The following is a 22,204-nucleotide window of genomic DNA, read 5'->3' on the forward strand; positions in this document are numbered from 1 at the left end:
TAGTCAAGTTGCTGACTTTTCTATTTGCAAATGTTGCTAACACCACATCTTGGCAAGGGTGGAAGAAAATCAGCATTAGAAGAAGTGTAAATAAATGCATATTTTGAGGACCAACTCAAGATGGCACAGTGAGAATAACCCAGGATTGAAGCTCTCAGTGAACGCACGGAGGGTAAGTCAGGGCCACAATTCCAGACGGATCCTTGTTGCCCAAAGAACAGGGAAAATCCCAGGTATAAAAAAGACGTGGGACACCAGCGCAGTGGTTTTGGCTGGTACAGCTGGCGGCCAGTGCAGCCGGCGGCCGGCGCTACAGCGCAGCGGCACTCCACAGCACACCGCACAAAGCGCACTGGTCCGGGTGCCCTGTTGAACTGGCAATCTGAGACTTGAGAGGGCAGATTGACATATCCATCTGACTGAATGGGACTTGGACAGTGAGCCAGGCCAGGAGATTTCAGGGAAACGGTGTTTGGGCCAGCACAGTGGGACAAACAAAATGGCGATTCCAAATGCTCCAGGTGGAGAGTTTCACTGCGGGCACAGCTGAACCCAGGATGGTGCAGCTCAGTGGGGGAGGGGCGTCCGCCATTACCAAGGCAATCTGCCCCTACTGAGGTAAACTCCCATTGCTGACGCAGCCTGCTGTAGCCGAGGCAACCCACCACAACAGAGAGACTCCACTGCAGGGCGTAGCCCATGGCAGCAGGGCGGAGACTGCAGCAGCAAGGCAGAGCATGCAGCAACAGGGCGGACCTCACGACAGCAGGGCAGATCCTCAGCAGGCAAACAGTGACTAGACTGCCTCCTAGCTGGGCAGGACAGTGCAACGGACACTCATAAAGCCCCAACCCCCCAAGACAGAGCATCTGAGAAAAAAAAAAAAAAAGGGTTTTTTATGAGTTCTGCTGCAGCAGAATTAAACGTAGCAGCCTAACAGCCCTGAATGAACAAAAGAGCTCACAGCTCAGCACTTGAGCTCCTATAAAGTACAGACTGTCTCCTCAAGCAGCTCCCTGACCCCTCTATATCCAGAAGACTGACATTTGGCAAGCATCATTCTGGGACAAAGATAGCAGAAAAAGTAACTGGTAGCATCCCTCACTGTTCTGCAGCTGCTATAGGTGCACCCCAGACAAGCAGGGCCTGGAGTGGACCTCAGCAGTCGTACAGTGGAGGGGCTAGACTGGTAGAAGGAAAACCAAGTAACAGAAATACTTCATCATCACCAATCTGGGTGTCCACTCAGAGACCCAATCGAAAAGTCAGCAACTACTCAGATGACAGGTGGATAAATCCACAAAGATGGGAAGAAACCAGTGCAAAAAGGAGGAAAACACCCGAAACCAGAACACCATGCCTCCTACAAAGGACCAAAACTCCTCACCAGCAATGGAACAAAGCTGGATGGAGAATGACTGTGATGAAATGACGGAATTAGACTTCAGAAGATGGATAATGAGAAACTTTTGTGAGCTAAAAGAACATGTTTTAAATCAATGCAAAGAAACTAAGAACCTTGAAAAAAGATTTGAAAAAAGACTAGAGGAAATAATAACAAGAATGGATAACTTAGAGAGGAATATGAATGAATTGAAGGAGCTGAAAAACACAATACGAGAACTTCGTGAAGCATGCACAAGTTTCAACAGCCAAATTGACAAAGCAGAAGAAAGAATATCAGAAGTCGATGATCAACTCAATGAAATAAAACGAGAAACCAAGATCAGAGAAAAAAAGCGCAAAAAGGAATGAACAAAGTCTCCAAGAAATGTGGGACTATGTGAAGAGACCTAACCTACGTTTGATAGGTGCACCAGAATGTGACGAAGAGAATGAATCCAAGCTGGAAAATACTCTTCAGGATATTATCCAGGAAAATTTTCCCCACCTAGCAAGGCAGGTCAACACTCAAATGCAAAAAATACAGAGAACACCACAAAGATATTCCACAAGAAGAACAACCCCAAGGCACATAATCATCAGGTTCACCAGGGTTGAAATAGAGGAGAAAATACTAAGGGCAGCCAGAGAGAAAGATCGGGTCACCCACAAAGGGAAGCCCATCAGACTCACAGCAGATCTCTCAGCAGAAACTCTACAAGCCAGAAGAGAGTGGGAGCCAATATTCAACATCCTTAAAGAAAAGAACTTTCAACCCAGAATTTCATATCCAGCCAAACGGAGCTTCATAAGTGAAGGAAAAAAAAATCCTTTGCAAACAAGCAAGTACTCAGAGATTTTGTCACCACCAGGCCGGTTTTACAAGAGCTCCTGAAAGAGGCACTACATATAGAAAGGAACAACCAGTACCAGCGACTCCAAAAACATACCAAATACTAAAGAGCATCAATATAATGAAGAATCTACATCAACTAATGGGCAAAACAGCCAGCTAGCATCAAAATGGCAGTATCAAATTCACACATAACAATATTAACCCTAAATGTAAATGGACTAAATGCACCAATCAAAAGACACAGACTGGCAAATTGGATAAAAAACCAAAACCCATCAGCGTGCTGTATTCAGGAAACCCATATCACATGTAAGGATACACAAAGGCTCAAAATAAAGGGATGGAGGAAGATTTACCAAGCAAATGGAGAGCAAAAAAAAGCAGGAGTTGCAGTTCTCATCTCTGATAAAATAGACTTTAAAGCAACAAAGATCAAAAGAGACAAAGCAGGTCATTACATAATGGTAAAAGGATCGATACAACAAGAAGAGCTAACGATCCTAAACATGATATGAACCCAATACAGGAGCATCCAGATACATAAGGCAAATTCTTAATGACTTACAAAGAGACTTAGACTCCCACACAATAATAGTGGGAGACTTTAACACTCCACTGTCAATATTAGACAGATCAACCAGACAGAAAATCAACAAGGATATCCAGGGCTTGAACTCAGACCTGGAACAAGCAAACCTGATAGACATTTACAGAACTCTCCATCCCAAATCCACAGAATATACATTCTTCTCATCACCACATCACACCTACTCTAAAATTGACCACATAATTGGAAGTAAAGCACTCCTCAGCAAATGCAAAACAACTGAAATCATAACAGTCTCTCAGACCATAGAACTCCGAATTCAGAAACCAACTCAGAACCACACAGCTTCATGGAAACTGAACAACTGGCTCTTGAATGTTGACTGGGTAAACAATGAAATGAAGACAGAAATAAAGAAGTTCTTCGAAACCAATGAGAATGAAGACACAACATGCCAGAATCTCTGGGACACATTTAAGGCAGTCTCTAGAGGAAAATATATAGCAATAAGTGCCCATATGAGGAGAATGGAGAGATCCAAAATTGACACCCTATCATCAAAATTGAAAGAGCTAGAGGAGCAGGATCAAAAAAACTCAAAACCTAGCAGAAGACAAGAAATAACTAAGATCAGAGCTGAACTGAAGGAGATAGAGACATGAAAAACCCTTCAAAAACTCCATGAATCCAAGAGCTGGTTTTTTGAAAAGATCAACAAAATAGACAAACCACTAGCCAGATTGACAAAAAAGAAAAGAGAGAACAACCAAATAGATGCAATAAAAAATGACAAAGGAGAAATCACCACAGATTCCACAGAAATTCAAACCATCATCAGAGAATATTACAAACAACTCTATGCACATAAACTAGTAAACCTGGAACAAATGGAAAAATTCCTGGACTCCTGTGTCCTCTGAAGTCTAAACCAGGAGGAAGCCGAAACTATGAATAGACCAATAACAAGGTCAGAAGTCCAGGCAGCAATTAAGAGCCTACCACACAAAAAAAGCCCAGGTCCAGATGGGTTCACAGCCAAATTCTACCAGACACACAAAGAGGAGCTAATATAATTCCTTCTGAAACTATTCCAAATAATCCAAAAAGAGGGAATCCTTCCCAAATCATTTTATGAGACCAACATCATCCTGATACAAAATCCCAGCAGAGACCCAACAAGAAAAGAAAACTTCAGGCCAATATCCATGATGAACATAGATGCAAAAATCTTCAATAAAATACTGGCAAGCCGATTGCAACAGCACATCAAAAAACTTATCCATCATGATCAAGTAGGATTCATCCCGTGGATGCAAGGCTGGTTCAACATACGCAAGTCTATAAACGTAATTCACCACATAAACAGAACCAAAAACAAAAACCACATGATTATCTCAATTGATGCAGAGAAGGCATTCGACAAAATTCAACAGCTCTTTATGCTAAAAACCCTCAATAAACTCTTTATCAATGGAACGTATCTCAAAGTAATAAAAGCTATTTACGACAAACCAACAGCCAATATCATACTGAATGGGCAAAAACTGGAAGCATTCCCTTTGAAATCCAGCACTAGACAAGGATGCCCACTTTCACCACTCCTATTCAATATAGTACTGGAAGTTCTAACCAGAGCAATCAGGCAAGAAAAAGAAATAAAGGGCATTCAAATAGGAAAGATGGAAGCCAAATTTTCTCTATTTGCGATGACATGATAGTATACCTAGAAGACCCCATCGCCTCAGCCCAAAAGCTCCTAAAACTAATAAGCAACTTCAGCAAAGTCTCAGGATACAAAATCAATGTGGAAAACTCACAAGCATTCCTCTACACCAGTAAGAGACTTAAAGAAAGCCAAATCAAGAATGAACTGCCATTCACAATTGCTACAAAAAGAATAAAATACCTTGGAATACAACTCACAAGGAACATAAGGGACCTCTTCAAGGAAAACTACAAACCACTGCTCAACGAAATCAGAGAGGACACAAACAGATGGAGAAACATTCCATGTTCATGGTTAGGAAGAATTAATATCGTGAAAATGGCTATACTGCCCAAAGTAATTTACAGAATCAACGCTATCCCCATCAAGCTACCATTGACTTTCTTCACAGAACTGGAAAAAACCACCATGAACTTCATATGGAACCAAAAGAGAGCCCGCATAGCCAAGTCAATTCTAAGCAAAAAGAACACAGCGGGGGGCATCACACTACCCGATTTCAAACTATACTACAAGGCTACAGTAATCAAAACAGCATGGTACTGGTACCAAAACAGAGATATAGACCAATGGAACAAAACAGAGGCATCGGAGGCAACACAACATATCTACAACCATACGATCTTTGATAAACCTGACAAAAACAAGCAATGGGGAAAGGATTTCCTCTTTAATAAATGGTGTTGGGAAAACTGGCTAGCCATGTGCAGAAAGCAGAAACTGGACCCCTTCCTGACACCTTACACTAAAATTAACTCCAGATGGATTAAAGACTTAAACACAAGACGTGGCACGATAAAAACCCTAGAAGGAAATCTAGGCAAAACCATCCAGGACATAGGAGTAGGCAAGGATTTCATGAACAAAACACCAAAAGCATTGGCAACAAAAGCCAAAATAGACAAATGGGACCTAATGAAACTCCACAGCTTCTGCACGGCAAAAAAAACAGTCACTAGAGTGAATTGGCAACCAACAGAATGGGAAAAAATTTTTGCAGTTTACCCATCTGACAAAGGGCTGACATCCAGAATTTACAAAGAATTCAAACAGATTTACAGGAAAAAAACAAACAAGCCCATTCAAAATTGGGCAAAGGATATGAACAGACACTTTACAAAAGAAGACATACATGAGGCCAACAAACATATGAAAAAATGCTTATCATCACTGGTCATTAGAGAGATGCAAATCAAAACCACATTGAGATACCATCTCACGCCAGTTAGAATGGCGATCATTAAAAAATCTGGAGACAACAGATGCTGGAGAGGATGTGGAGAAAAAGGAACATTTTTACACTGTCGGTGGGAGTGTAAATTAGTTCAACCAGTGTGGAAGACAGTGTGGCGATTCCTCAAGGCCTTAGAAATAGAAATTCCATTTGACCCAGCAATCCCATTACTGGGTATATATCCAAAGGACTATAAATCGTTCTACTATAAGGACACATGCACACGAATGTTCATTGCAGCACTGTTTACAATAGTAAAGACCTGGAACCAACCCAAATGCCCATCGATGATAGACTGGACTGGAAAAAATGTGGCACATCTACAGCATGGAATATTATGCAGCAATCAGAAATGATGAGTTCGTGTCGTTTGTAGGGACATGGATGAATCTGGAGAACATCATTCTCAGCAAACTGACACAAGAACAGAAGATGAAATACCGCATATTCTCACTCATAGGTGGGTGATGAACCATGAGAACACATGGACACAGGGAGGGGAGCACTACACACTGGGGTCTATTGGGGGGAATAGGGGAGGGACAGCGAGGAGGGGAGCTGGGGAGGGATAGCATGGGGAGAAATGCCAGATGTGGGTGAAGGGGAGGAAGACAGCAAATCACACTGCCACGTGTGTACCTATGCAACTATCTTGCATGTTCTGCACATGTACCCCAAAACCTAAAATGCAATAAAAAAAATTATGTCATAAAAGACAATAGCAAGAAATCATCACAATGGTTCACAATATGTAAAAGAGCAAGCTACAAATCAGTATGTAGAGAATAATTCTAACATTGTAAAAATACATACTTTGAAATATTAATAGTGGCTGAGCATAGTGGCTCATGCCTGTAATTCCATCACTTTGGGAAGCCCAGGTGGAAGGATTACTTAAGCCCACAAAATTTAAGACCAGCCTGGGCAACATAGCAAGACCTCCACAAAATATAAAATAAAGATTAGCTTGGCATGGTGGCACCGGCCTATGGTCCCAACTACTCAGGAGGCTGAGGTGGGAGGATGGCTTGAGCCCAGGAGTGTAAAGCTGCAGTGAGTTGTGAGCATGGCATTGCACTCCAGCCCATGAAACAGGGTGAGACGCCATCTCAAATTATATATATTGTTCAATATATAAAGACATTTTTCAAATATGTATTGTCTCATATATAGACATTTCTCAAAGAAGATATATGTATGGCCAATAAGTACACCTCTGCATCACTGGTTTGGGAGATGGAAGGAATGGATGCACGTCCATCTGCCAGTCCAGTGAGGCTGCTGACACCCACTGCCATTATCAATGTCAGGGGTTCATCTGCAACATGGACCAGTGCTCACCCAGGTCACAATGACTGGTTCAGGGATGGTCACATAACTCAGTTCAGTCCTAGAGATGCGATTTCTGAGAATTTTGATACATGATTGGAAAAAAGGTACTATCCTTCAACTGTGCTTATAATATTTATGTGTATTATATATGTGTGCATATATAGTTATTTTCTCATAATAAGCTAATAGAAAATCATTTTGAATTTCTACTTTGTTCTTTATTCTAATTTTCCATAGAGAACACGTAGTGGGTTTTTAATGACAGAGAAAGTAGAATTGTAATGTGATTTGGATTTCTCACTTTCTTGGCCATTCTTTTCTAAAATGCAATGATTGATGGCTTGTAAGATCTGAAAATCAGAGACCTCTGTGTTTCCTCATTTCTAAGGATGTTTTTCATTGCTAAGACTATGACTCTGATAGCCCATGCTCAGACTATTTCTTTTATCAGTCTACCTAAAAACCTCCTAGAGACAGATTCTTCCTATTTTCTTGTAAACTCTGTGGCCTCCTACTTCCAGAGAAGGAGGAGTCGCAGTTTTGAAAAATAAGGTTATCAGCAGTTGGGAGAACAAGACATTGTGAGATGAGGCGAGGCAAACCCTGCAGAGACCTGGAAACGATTTTTCTCTCCAAAATTATAATTAATCAATTATGTCCAACGTAGTGGAATCAATATTTTTATAAATGAGATGTTCATACTCCGAGAAGGCATTGTTGCTGTGGTCACCTAATCTTTCACTTGCTAATCCAATGTAAATTATGGGCTGTTCAGCTGATGTTTTCAACCTTTGCCACCCAAACTTTTGTTTCCACTTTGGCATTCCGCTCACAACTTTCCAGTTCTTTTGTCCGGCTCCCGGTCTGTTAATAAACAATGAAGCACTAAAAACAAAACCTTTTATTCCCTGGCTGCCCTCCTTTCGCAGGCCTTTGTAATTGTGTCACACTGGTCTTCCCAGCATCCTCTAGGACATAGGAAAATGATGTGCAATTGGGCACACCGCAATTCAATCAAATTGCAGCTTGATTGAATCCTTTTAATGCAAGAAACATTTATGAAGTGCCTACTGTGCACCACGACTACTCCAGGCCATAAAGCTACAAAGATAAATCCCAGAGTCACTGCCCTCTGAGACTCACAATTCAGTGAAGGAGACAGGCAGGGAATAAACAGTTGCATTGCATCATCATAGGCTCCAAGCTGTAGATCTCAGCAAAGCATTATGGGAACACAGAGGAAGGAACAATGAAGAACAGTTCCTCACAATTCTTAAAGGGTGGGAAACTGCTTAGCAAGCAGATGCGGACAAGAAGGCATTCTGGACAAGTTGTGGTGGCTCACACCTATAATCCCAGCACTTTGGGAGGCTGAGGCAGGAGGATCACGAGATCAGGAGATTGAGACCATCGTGGCTAACAGAGTGAAACTCCATCTCTACTAAAAATATAAAAATTAGCCGGGCATGGTGGCGTGTGCCTGTAGTCCCAACTACCTGGGAGGCTGAGGCAGAAGAATCTCTTGAACCACAGAGGCGGAGGTTGCAGTGAGCTGAGATAGCGCCATTGCACTCCAGCTTGGCAACAAAGCAAGACTCTTGGCTCAAAAAACAAAAAACAGGAAGGTGTTCTGGCAAGAAATGGGAAACAGAAACAAAAATATGGCCTTCAAGGAATGGGAATAGAGATGCTTCCAGAGGGTAGACCAGGGCCAGATTATTGCAGGCTCCATTTGTGTGCCCCTTCCATAGACATCTGTTGTTCTGCCCACCCTGCAGCCATCTGAAAAATAGAGCATAAGGAGGTATATCTGCAAATATATGTGAAGGTTTATACATTACAATGCTGATTGCGTTGTTATATATAAGTGGCTCAGAGTTGCACCACCCACTTCAGTCCTAGAGATGTCCATTCTGGAACTTTTGATAGATGATTGGAAAAAGCCACTGCCCTTCAACTGTGGCTACTCAGCTGCTAGGCAGAGCAACCAAGGCATGCCAGTAGGTACCTGGGGAGTGACTGCCTGAGCAGGAAGCCAAGTCAAAGCAAAGTCAAGCTGAAATGGGAACAAAACAGTAACCCTGCTGACATTATTTTATGAGCCAAAGGGGAAAAAATCTTCTTTTGACCTCAATCAATTTGATTGTTGTCTTGTAATGAATGCTGTAAGAGTTATCAACGAATTAATATACCATTCCAGTATTGGGGGAATTAAGCCTGTAGAAAATAAGCCAAGATCTAGTTAAAGAGGGCCTTTGAGATGACTTGAGATGGTGAAATTGAGATCCAGGGGTATTAAGGGGCTTACCTCAAATCACACTTAAATTAGTTGCAGACCCTGGAAAGAGCCAGGTCCTGTGAAGCTGGGATAAGTGTTCTTTGCTTTCCCAGCACTCAGTCCTGGAAGATCCATACTAGCAACAATAATAATGACATGTACCCCTGCATGTGGGCACTCTTAAAGCCCTTTACGTGTGTTAACTCATGTAATGATCTGAACGACTTCATAGCGTAAGGATTATTCAGAGAAGGAAGAACTTTTGGACCATTTGCAACCAGTCCAAATTTTGCACCATTTGAACTTATTTGCAACCAGTTGAGTTCACCACCTGGAAGAGCAAAGGGTAGGGGTGAATTTAAGCTCAATCGAGGAAACTCTGGTAAAAAGGATGGACAGGTGAGTGGTGTATGGATGGGCAGCCAGGAGATCTGAGGGTGACACTGAAACAGAGTTTTGCCATGTTGGCCAGGCTGGTCTCGAACTCCTGGCCTCAAGTGATCCACCTGCCTCAGCCTCCCAAAGTGCTCGGATTATAGGCATGAACCACAGCACCTGGCCGCTTTTCTTGAGTAAAGTACATAATTGTCTTTGCATTCTCTTTCTCTATCATCCTCTGAGGCACAGGAGTTAGACAGGAATTAGCAATGCCATGCAACAGTGATATCTTGCTTGTCACTTCCAACAGGTTTCTGCGGAGCCCTGCTGAGTAGGTGAGCTGGAGGTCCATTTAAGGCTTAAGAAGTGATCTATCCAATTAGCCAGGCATGGTGGTAGGTGCCTGTAGTCCCAGCTTCTCGGGAGGCTGAGGCAGGAGAATCACTTGAACCCAGGAGGCGGAAGTTGCAGTGAGCTGAGATCACACCACTGCACTCCAGTCTGGGCAACAGAGCGAGACTCTGTCTCAAAAAAAGAACTGAGTTGTTCTTCCCAAAATAACAGCTACAGTTTATTAAGTGCCTACTCTATGCCTGGAGCATGATAAAAAGCTTTATATGCATTATTTTATTTAATCCTCCCACTATTCCTATGACAACACTTGACATATCCACTTAATAGATAAGGATACTGCAGGTGAAAAATACGATGTCACTTATCCACAGCCATATAGCTAATAAGTAATGGACCCAGGATCCAAACCCCAGCCTGTCTTCAAAACTTATCCTCATTCCACTAGACAGCATTGACTATAAGCAGTCTGACTCTCACGACTTAAGCATTGGTCAACAGGAGAAATTCTGCTATCTATGGTTGATGCCATGCACTGAGTTCAGAGAGCTGTTCATTAAGACCAGAGACTTTTGTCTATGGGATGACCTGTAGGTTTCTATAGTGGCCTTGCCTCTATGGGCCCAACCTGAATTCTTTCGGACTAATTATAGACCTAGTCTGGACCCCACACCTCGCCTGGCTGGAGCCCTTCATTTATTTTTCTGTGTTGTTTAATCAAGCCATAGATTTTCCACGCATACTTGCCCCTACTTAGACACAGAGACTCTGCTGCAATGAGGATTCAAGGTCAGACACCAGTCCGCATCCTAAATAATCCTCACTCACAGATCAGGCTTGGGGTCTTCCTTGCATCCACAGCTCCCATTTAATATGAATGGCTAGGGCATGCCCTATGTCTAAATAAGAGGGATCACCAGGAGAGCTAGCCCCACCCAGAGGCAGTAGGCTAAGCTGAACATCTCTCAAAACCAGGTGGGTGATACAGCATAAACCACACCTGAACTTGTCCTGTTGATACATCCATCTGATTTGGGATTTAAGGAAGTGGCTTTCTGCTCGTACTATCTACCACAGGAACACTCTGGAGTAGAAAGGACCCATATCCCATTCTCCTTGAACTCAAGGACCAATGGGAGACTATGGAGTAGAAAGGACCCATATCCCATTCTCCTTGAACTCAAGGACCAATGGAAGACTACGGAGTAGAAAGGACCCATATCCCATTCTCCTTGAACTCAAGGACCAGTGGAAGACTATGGAGTAGAAAGGAGCCATATCCCATTCTCCTTGAACTCAAGGACCAGTTTTGCCTCTTGCCAATGGAGAGATCTTTCACTTCCTTCTCTAAGCCTGTCCTAGCTGAGGTTGCAAGATAAAACTTTTCCATATTCATTCATTATGCCCCACTAAATAGAGAAGTTATCGGTACCTCTATTTCAAGGATATTAATATTTAAGTTGGGGTTGTATATAAGAAAGTTTTGACGTTCTTTATAATAAATAATAATAAATTAATTTAATTTAATAATATATGATAAATCTACTTCCCTTCTCAAGTTACAGGATTTCCTGAGAAAATCTCTCCCACTCTCTGACAGTATTGATTGCTCTTTCCACCCTGATGAAAGCTGTAGATAAAATTGATTTCTGCTTGTTCAGCATCCACACATAACATTCTCCCTCGCTGCCTTCATAACGTTTTGTTCAAAAGCCCATTATTAATCCATGACTCCATGTGATACACAGGAGTCTGACATCATCCCCAACACCAGGTATGGAGGCTAATTTCTCAGCCAATCAAGGCACACATTTCAACAGTGACTGTAGATACATGACATAAGCTGGCTGATCAGACTGAAGAGAATGGCTGTAGTGACAACTGGGAGGGGTTGTTGCTCTCTTCTTCTGAACATGAAAGTGCATTGCCCAGATGACCACAGGCATCCCTAAGATGAAGCTTCAACAATGGGGGACTGTGTAGATTTGGGGATTTCACTGATGTGTGTTACTGAGCAACTGGAACAACCAACCCTAGAACCTGCTCTACCTCTAGAATTACTGTTTCATGAGTTGAGAAGTCTTGTTGTTTGTGAAAGTTTGGTTGTTTTTTCTTTTATGTGGAGCTGCAACATCTGAATGATACTTAATAAGTTTTCTCTCCAGGCCGGCTCATGCCTGCAATCCCAGCATTTTGGGATGCTGAGGTGGGTGGATCACCTTGAGATCAGGAGTTCAAGACCAGCCTGACCAACATGGTGAAACCTCATCTCTACAAAAATACAAAAATTAGCTAGGCATGCTTCCGGGTACCTGTAATCCCAGCTACTTGGGAGGCTGATGCAGGAGAATCACTTGAACCTGGGAGGTGGAGGTCCCAGTGAGTTGAGATCACGCCATTGCACTCCAGCCTGGGTGACAGTGAGACTGCATCTCAGGGGAAAAAAAAATTTATCTCCAGTTCAGACCTGTTCCCTGAGTTTCCGACTCTCTGTGTTGGATCATCCCATCAGCATAGAACATGTCAAAACAGTTCTCATAGTAACAGAAATAACCTAGACTTCACTTCTCAGCTTCCCCTTATAGAAAAATGCCTTAAACGTGCTGGGTCCCCTTTCAAATTCATTCTCTTCTATATCTTCTCCAATCAATCACCTCACGCTTCCCCCACCACTAACCACCACCTCCGCCAACCACCACCTCTTCTACTGAACTGCTCTGCAAGATGCGTCTCAGCGGGCCCTTCCCTCCTTAAAATGCTGTGTTCTCCATGCTCTTAGGACACCATGCTCCTGGCTTTCCTCCTGCTCAAAGCTTCTCCGTCTCTGCCTTCTCTGCAGGCTTTGCCTCCTGCTTCCTGCAGGAAGCAGGAACACCCTGGCATTTGCTTCTCAGATCTCCCTTCTACACTCACTGCCTAGGTGATCTCTCCAAGCCCTGTGTCTTCAAAGATTACCTACCAACCAATGATTCTCAACTTCCTCCCTCAAGTCCAGACTTCCACATGTTATGGCCTGCTTATCTCCACCTGGATGCCTCCCAGTTAGCATAACCAAAAGGGAACTTGATATGTTTTCTCCAAACCTATTTCTTTGGCAGTTTTCCCACCTCAGTAGATACCCCCTTCACCCCATTGCTCAGAGCCGACTTGCCCCGACTCCTCCCTGTTTTTACAGTCTGCATGCAATACTACAGCCAGTTCTGCTGGGTCTACAAGCAAACCACATCCTGAATCTTCCCACCTCCCATCACCTCCACTGCTACTTCCAAATCACCAGCAATAGGCTCCTAATTGGACTCACGGCCTCCACTTTTTGTTTCCCATTGTAACCTTCGAAAAAGGTAGAAATGTGAATCATATAGTCCCTTTATTCAAAACCATCTATGAATCTCTCTTTATTCCCCCGCTTCTCGAGTGCCCCACCACATCCACACCCTTTCAGCCTTGGCCACTATCATTCTACTTTCTATGTCCATGATGTTAATGTTTTGAGCTCCCACAGATGAATCAGGGCAGGCAATATCATTTCACTTCCCATATTAACCTCTAGTTCCATCCATGTTGCTGCAAATGACAGGATTTCATGCTTTTTATGGCTGAATAGTATTCCATTGTGTGTATATATGTATATATATATATATATATACCTTTTCTTTATCCAAGCCACTATTGATAGACAAGTAAGTTGGTTCTATATCTTTGCTATTGTGAATAGTGCTGCAAAAATATAACCAAACACTGCATGTTCCCACTCATAAGTGGCTGTTGAACAATGAGAACACACCGACAGAGGGAGGGGAACAACACACACTGGGGCCTGGGGAGTGGGGGGCTAGGGCAGGAATAGCAGGGGATGTGAGGATTGGGGAGGGATAGCGCTAGGAGAAATACCTAATGTAGATGACAGGGCGATGAATGCAGCAGACCACCACCAGGCACGTGTACACCTATGTAACAAACCTGCACGGTCTGCACATGTACCCAGAACTTAAAGTATAACAAAAAAAAGAAAAAGAAAATAAATCGAAGAAATAAGTTCTAATGTTTGACAGCAGAGTAGGGTGACTCTGATGTTAGGCTATCTGTCACCTTGATGTTTGTCATTTCTATGTGTTGGGAACAATTCAAGTCTTTTTTTCCCTAGCCATTTAAAAACATATAATTTTTTAATATATACAAATTATAAAAATATGAAAATATCAAGATGATAGATATCCTAAACACCCTGACTTAATCATTACACATTCTATGCACATAACAAAATATCATATGTGCCTCATAAATTTCTACAAAAGTTATTATCAATTTTTAAAAATAAAAGATAAAACCTAAATCTAAGCACACTTCTTTAAAAAAATAATAATAATCAACCTGTTTCCTTTTCTCATCCACTCCTTCCCCACAGCCTCTGGTATCCATCACTCTACTCTGCTTCGGTGAGTCTGACTTTTTTAGATTCTACGTGTAAGTGGAATCATGCAGTATTTGCCTCTCTGTGCGTGGCCTATTTCACTTAGCTCTAGGATTAGCCGTGTTGTTCCAAATGACAGAATGTCCTCGATTTTGAGGACTGAATAGCATTCCTTTGTGGATATCCATTTCCATTATTTGTTCATCAATAGATGAGCACTGAGTTGCTTCTATATCTTAGCCACTGTGAATACTGCTGCAGTGAACAGCATTATACAGAATGGCGATATAATCAATAATCACATATTATACATTTTAATTTGCTGAAAGAGTAAATTTTAAATGTTCTCATTACAAAACAATGGTAAGTAAATGAGATGTCAGGTATGTTAACTAGCATGATTAAATCATTCTGCAACGTGAATACGTATCAAAACATCACAGGGTGCCACAAATATATACAATTATTACTTGCCAGTTAAAAGCTAAATACATTTTAAATGCATAAATATGGACCGTCAGTGGCTACCCATTACACTCAGAACAACGCTCATGGCCAAGATGCTCACTTCGTGTCCCGGCCTCTGACTTCCTCTCTGCCACACAGGCCTTCCTGCAGTCCTGAGATCTATCCACGCCTGTTTCTCTCTTGGCCCCTTTGGCCTGGAATGCTCTTCCCCCAGATGCTGGCACAGCTGGCTCCCTCCATTCATGTCACAATTCGAATGTCACCTCCTTAAAGACAACTTGGGCAAATTCCAGCTCCCCTCCTTGCTCACCACCCCCTCCCTCTCTTATGTTTGTTTTCATTTCCTTCCTGGCACTTATCACTACCTGACATGTTAGAATTCTGCTGTTTATTATCTGTGCCAGAAGAGTGGGTATTCCATGAGGGCCAAGACTTTATCTGCCAGGAGCCTTGTTGCCAGCACAACAAGGCACAGGGTGCACTGTAATATTGATGGATTGATTGAATGAATGTCTAACCCGCTGGTACAGTTTGGATATTTGTCCCCACCTAAATCTGCTGTTGAAATGTAATCCCCGATGTTGGAGGCAGGGCCTGGTGGGAGGTGTTTTCATCACGGAATTGGATCTCTCATGGCTTGGTGCTGTCCTAGCAACAGTGAGTGAGTTCTTGGGAGATACGGTCATTCCTTTTTGTTGTTGAGAGGGAATCTGGCTGTCGCACAGGCTGGAATGCAGTGGCACCATCTCGGCTCAGTGCAACCTCCACCTCCCATGTTTAAGCAATTCTTCTGCCTCAGCCTCCCTAGTAGCTGGGACTAAAGGCGTGTGCCACCACGTCAGCTAAGGTTTTTGTTTGTTTGTTTGTTTGTTTGTTTGTTTGGTATTTTGAGTAGAGATGGGGTTTCACCATGTTGGCCAGGCTTGTCTCTAACTCCTGACCTCAAATGATCCCCCTACCTCAGCCTCTCAAAGTGCTGGGATTACAGGTGTGAGCCACCGCACCTGGCCAAGATCCAATCATTTCAAAGAGTGTGGCACTTCCCACCAACTCTTGCTCCTGCTTTCCCATGTGATGTGCTGGCTCCCCCTTCACCTTCTGCCAGGAGTCAAAGCTCCCTGAGGCCTCCCCAGATGCCAAGCAGATGCTGATGACTTACATGTGCAATCTGCAGAATGAAAGCCTTCATGAGCCAGTGAAAGCTCCTTTCTTTATAAATGGCCCAGTTTCAGGTATTTCTTTATAGCCATGTAAGAACAGCCTCACACACCAACTTACTAATATGGATCTGCACTCAGGGAATCCATCCCCATGTAATGCCAACTCAGTAAGGCCCAAACCAAACTCTCAGCCCTGCTACCATGTAGCTCTGTCCACCGGCTCGGTCTCCTGATGGGCTTCATGCTGCCAAGCTCCTGCGGTTTCCACTCCCACCCGGCAACTCCCAACTCCCTTGTTGCTTTGTCAGAGGGTTGGCTGCACACAGGCTGCTGGAAACCACTATTCCTGGATGGGCACAGCGCCAGAGTGCCTGGGGATTTATATCCCCACTGGGGAAAGTTTTTAACCAATAACTGCTAGTTGCAGGAATATAAATACTTCAGGACTCATGCCCAAGATAGAGACAGCTCTGTGACCTGCGCTGTCCCCAGGGCTGCCCTGCAGGTCTAAGCTGCAGATCTTTTGCCTTGCTGCACCGTGGCACGTTCTCCTTCCCCTCCCTGTCCTACTGCCCCACTTCCCTGCTAGTGTTTCCTGGGTTTGCTTCCTGCTAAAGTACCTGCATGAATCCTCCTCTCCAAACTGGCCTCTCCTCAAATCTCCTCCCATCATCCACATCTCAGGGAATGGTACCTCTTCCCAGTGGGTGATCTAAGCAGAGACAAAGCTATCATATATATATATATATATATATGCATTTTAGATTTTAAGGTACATGTGAAGAACATGCAAGATTGTTGAATAGGTACATACATAGCAATGTGTTTTGCTGCCTTCCTCCCCATCCCTATATCTGGCATTTCTCCCCATATTATCCCTCCCCAACTCCCCATCTCCTGCTGTCCCTCCCCTATTTCCCCCTACAGACCTCAGTGTGTGGTGCTCCCCTCCTTATGTCCATGTGTTCTCATTGTTCAACACCAGCCTATGAGTGAAAACATGCCTGTTTGATTTTCTGTTCTTGTGTCAGTTTGCTGAGAATGATGGTTTCCAGGTTCATCCATGTCCCTACAAAGGACACGAACTCATCGTTTTTTGCAGCTGCATAATATTCCATGGTGTATATGTGCCACATTTTCCCTGTCAAGTCTATCATCGATGGGCATTTGAGTTGGTTCCAGGTGTTTGCTATTGTAAACAGTGCTGCAATGAACATTTGTGTGCATGTGTCCTTATAGTAGAACTATTTATAGTCCTTTGGATATATACCCCATAATGGGATTGCTGGGTCAAATGGAATTTCTATTTCTAGGTCCTGGAGGAATCTCCACACTGTCTTCCACAATGGTTGAACTAATTTACACTCCCACCAACATCTATTCTTCTCTATCTAACCCTACCCAACAGTGTCCCCTGTCTTGACCCCTGTTGGTTGGAGTCCATTTCTCTCCATCCCCACTCTTACTGCCCCACTTCAGGCTGGCCCTAAACATGTTCTTGACTTATGGAAGCCTTGTCATTGCAGGAGTGAAAACATTCTGCAGGCGGCTGTCTCTTACCTCACTAATCAAAGCCATCTCACATAGCATTTGAAATGCCTCATGAGATCACATCCACCCTCCCTCCTTCATTTTACACCAACAAATCTACTTACAGTTCATTGCTGGCTACTATCATTTGCATTTTACAACAGTAGATTTCTTACTTTACTCAATGAGAGCCTATCAACGATCTACATTAGGCCAAGCACTGTGCTGAGCAACACAGTAATATAAAAGGCACAGCTTCAGACTTGAAGGAGCTCATTCTGGAGATGCAAATCAAAACCACAATGAGCTATCATCTCACACCAGTGAGAATGGTTACTATTAAAAAGTCAAAAAATAACAGACGCTGGCAAGGCTGCAGAGAAAGGGAACACTTACACATTGTTGGTGGGAATGCGAATGAGTTCGGCCCCTGTGGGAAGCAGTGTGGAGGTTTCTCAAAGAACTCAAAATGGAATTACCATTCCACCCAGTGATCCCATTCCCACCACACTCAGAACAACGGAAAATGAATCATTCCACCAAAAAGACATCTGCACCCCCATGTTTATCATAGGACTGCTCACGACAGCAAAGGTGTGAAGTGAACCCCGGTGTCCAGCAATGGTGGATTGGATAGGTACAATGTAGGATACATAGAGCATGGAATACTATGCAACCACACAGAATAAATTATGTCCTTTTCAGCAACATGGATAGAGCTAGAAGCCATTATCCTAAGCAAACTAACACAGAAACAGAAAACTAAATCCCACACATTCTCAATTATAAGAGGGAGCTGAAGATTGAGTACACATGGACACAAAGATGGGAGTAATAGACACTGAGGATCCCAAAAGTGGGGAGGGAGGAAAGATATAAACCACCTATCAGGTGCTGTGTTTACTATTTGAGTGACAGGATCAAGAAGCCCAAACCTCAGCATCACTCAATATACCCAATGTAACAAACCTTTACATGTAACTCCTGTCTACAATTTAAATTTTAAAAATGAAGAAGAAAAAGAAGGAGGAAGAAGAGGAGATGGGGAGGAGGAGGAGAAGAAGAAGGGGAGGAAAATAAGTGGGGAAGAAGAGGAGAGGAGGAGAAGAAAGAGGAGGAGGAGAAGAGGAAAAAGCAACAGCTGATCCTTTAGGAAAAAACAGACATGAAACCACTTGCACACTACAACAACTAAAGTTACCACAAGGCACTGTGTGCAGGGTGCTTTAGGAACACAGAATTAGGCATGGTAGCTAATTCTCGGGATTCCACATGAGCCTGGACTATATTACATCTGTCTTTAAATCCCAAATGCAATTGACCAAGTGCAGTGGCTCACACCTGTAACCTAAGCACTTTGGGAGGCTGAGATGGAAAGATCACTTGAGTCCAGAAGTTCAAGATCATGAACCGCAAACCATAGTAGGCTCGTAATGGATTAATGGATTTTGCCTGCTGAGTTACACAAAAGTATTCCCAGAAGTGACATTTCTGTTGGGTTTTAAAAATGAGAAGGGATGGCCAGGCACAGTTGCTCACACCTGTAATCCCAGAACTTTGGGAGGCCTAGGCAAGTGGATCACTTTGAGTTCAGGAGTTCAAGACCAGTCTGGCCAACATGCTGAAACCCCGTCTCTACTAAAAATACAAAAATTAGCTGGGCGTGGTGGCGTGTGCCTGTAGTCTCAACTACTCAAGAGGCTGAGGCAGTATAATCGCTTGAACCCAGGAAGCAGAGATTGCAGTGAGCAGAGATCGGATCACTGCAATCCAGCCTGGGCCACAGAGTGAGACCCTGTCTCAAAAAAACAGAGAGAGAGAGAGAGAGAGAGAGAGAAAGAAGGCAGGAAAAGAGCTTTCTGGGAAGATACCAGAATATGTGCAAAGACCCAAGGAAATAAAGGAATGATGTAATTTTTTGTTTGTTTGTTTTTTGAGATGGAGTCTTGTTCTTGTCACCCAGCTTGGAGTGCAATGGCATGATCTTTGCTCACTGCAACCTCCGCCTCCAGGGCTCAAGGGATTCTCCCACCTCGGCCTCCCAAATAGCTGGGATTACAGGCACACACCACCATGCCCAGATAATATTTGTATTTTTAGTAGAGATGGGTTTCACCATGTTTTCCAGGCTGGTCTCGATCCCCTGACCTAAAATGATTCAGCCACTTCAGCCTCCCAAAGTGCTGGTATTACAGGCATGAGCCACTGTGGCTAGATTTTTTTATTGTTTTAAAGCAAATTGCTCCAGATATTTGGAGCCTCGCAGGCATAATTAAGAACTGAGAAGAGTCAGAACTAAGGCTGACAGAAGATCAGTACAGAATGCGTAAGTCTAGACTGGGCCCTAAGGCAGGAGGAGGTCATGGAAAGTTTTTGAATCCTCCCACTGATTAGGATCCCAGGGAAAGAAGACCATTAACATATGTACTGTCTCCAGTCATATAAATGACTCCTTAAAGGTCCACTGGTTGCTCATACTCTTTTAGCCTAAATATCTGTATCCCCGGTTCTACATAGCCACTGGTCTGTTGCAGCTGAAACTTGTAAAAATCCATTACATGAAGCTGCCATCAGGGTTAGTGATCACTAAGTGAAGTCATCCTTTGACCAAATCTCTACTCCAAAAGGACAGAAAATAAGTTCTGTTATCAGATCAGATCAAACCACTATACCCATCATTGGGGGATGAGTTTTTAGTTGTGTGTATGTGCATTGTTTTTCATTTTTTTATTATTTTATTTTTATTTTTTGAGACAGAGTCTTGTACCAAGTACCAGCTTGGTCAGGTGACCCCCACCCAGGAAGCACTGAAGGTATTTGAGGGGCAGACACCCAGATAGCACAACAGAGTGGTCCATCCTGGTGAACCATCAGCCTGAGAGCCTCTGAGGCTAACAGCTCTCCAGGCTGAAGGCCCTGAGCAGATTCCCATCCACACATCCATTTGCTCCTTGAGACGTGATTCCCAGCAATGCACAGGTGTCTACATACACACACACACACACACACACACACACACACAACTCAAGACTATACCAAGAAGGCAGCTGCCACCCACCCACCACCAATCACAAACCAAAAGATATTCTCCACAAAGGAGAATAGTTAAGAATAGTTTGCAGGGCAAACCTAATGTCTCTCAACATCTTCCCCCTTCCTCTTTTCACAAAGCTAGGTAAGCAAATACAGCTCCAACTTGGTGAACCATTTCTTGGAGGCTTCTGGATCCCTACTTAAAAATGAGAACCATCTCAGTCGGGAGACCCCAACCCAGGTGGCACTGACGGTAGTTGAGAGGCAGACACCCAGATTGCACAACAGAGTGGTCTATCCTGGGGACCAACAGCCTGAGAGCATCTGGGGCTGACAGCTCTCCAGGCTGAAGAGTGCGTATGTGGGTATGCCTGTGAGTGCGTATGTGGGTATGCCTGTGAGTGCGTATGTGGGTATGCCTGTGAGTGCGTATGTGGGTATGCCTGTGAGTGTGTATTTGGGTCTATGAGTACAAGATGGATTGGATGTCTGAGTGTGTGTGCACGTGAATGTGGCACGCTTGTGTCCAGGCTCCTGGGTACATTGCACTTGTGCATAAATATTTAGTGTGTGTATCTGCATGTGGACATGTGCATGTATGTACACAGGCTTGTGTTTGCATGTGTGTGTGCCCAAGCGGAGGCATGCCTGTGTGCACAAGCACCTTCCACCTCGCACGTTTTGTGTGTGAGGTGCTGAGAGCCTGTGTATGCCACAGCCAGCCCCGTGCCTTCCTGCTGCATGGCTTCCCTTTGCTCATTAACACAGTCTGCAGTGGTTACGCCTGTGGCATCGGGCCTCTGTAGAGAGTGTTAAATATCTCAACTGTTTATTGCTTAATATTTTTCATGCTAATAGCAGGCTAATTCACAGGGATTCAGGGCAGTGTATAAAACACCTTCTGCTGACTGCTCGTTTTGTGCCAAGGAAAGACTTGGCAACCAGCAGGCCCTGTCCAGGGTCTCTGACTCAGTATGCAATGCCACACTGCCCCCCATTTGGTCCCTGCTGAATGCATTTGCAGCCAAGCTGAGTGCACAGGAAACAGCAATGTTTGCATTTCTCTGCTGAGTCAATGGTGGGAGAATGGAAGCTGGAGCTACACTCTGTGGGGTCAGTGGGCTTAGCCCCAGAGAAACCAATTTTAGAAGTGGGGGAAAAGAGCTGGTAATGACTGCAATCAAATCATGTTCACGTTTTGGTTGCCCACAGATCTGCTGGTCTGGCTGTGGCGAAACGCTGTTTGATCATCACCAGTAAAAAATCACGTGCTTCTCACATAGGAAACCTCTTACAGCCACCACTTATTTCCTGAGCATTGACTATGTGCTGGCAGTGCACCAAGACTTGCATAAGAATTTCTTCATTTAATCCTTAACAATAACTCTTTGGGGCAAATAGTCGTGTCTCCATATTAGTGATGAAGAAATCGAAGTTCAGAGAATTTAAACGACCCTGACAATCAGCTCAGAGCCAACCGCTGGGTCTTCTGACTCCACACCCCAAACACATTACTA

Source organism: Callithrix jacchus, chromosome 12 (genome assembly GCF_049354715.1).
Source record: "Callithrix jacchus isolate 240 chromosome 12, calJac240_pri, whole genome shotgun sequence".
Taxonomy (NCBI): Eukaryota; Metazoa; Chordata; class Mammalia; order Primates; family Cebidae; genus Callithrix; species Callithrix jacchus.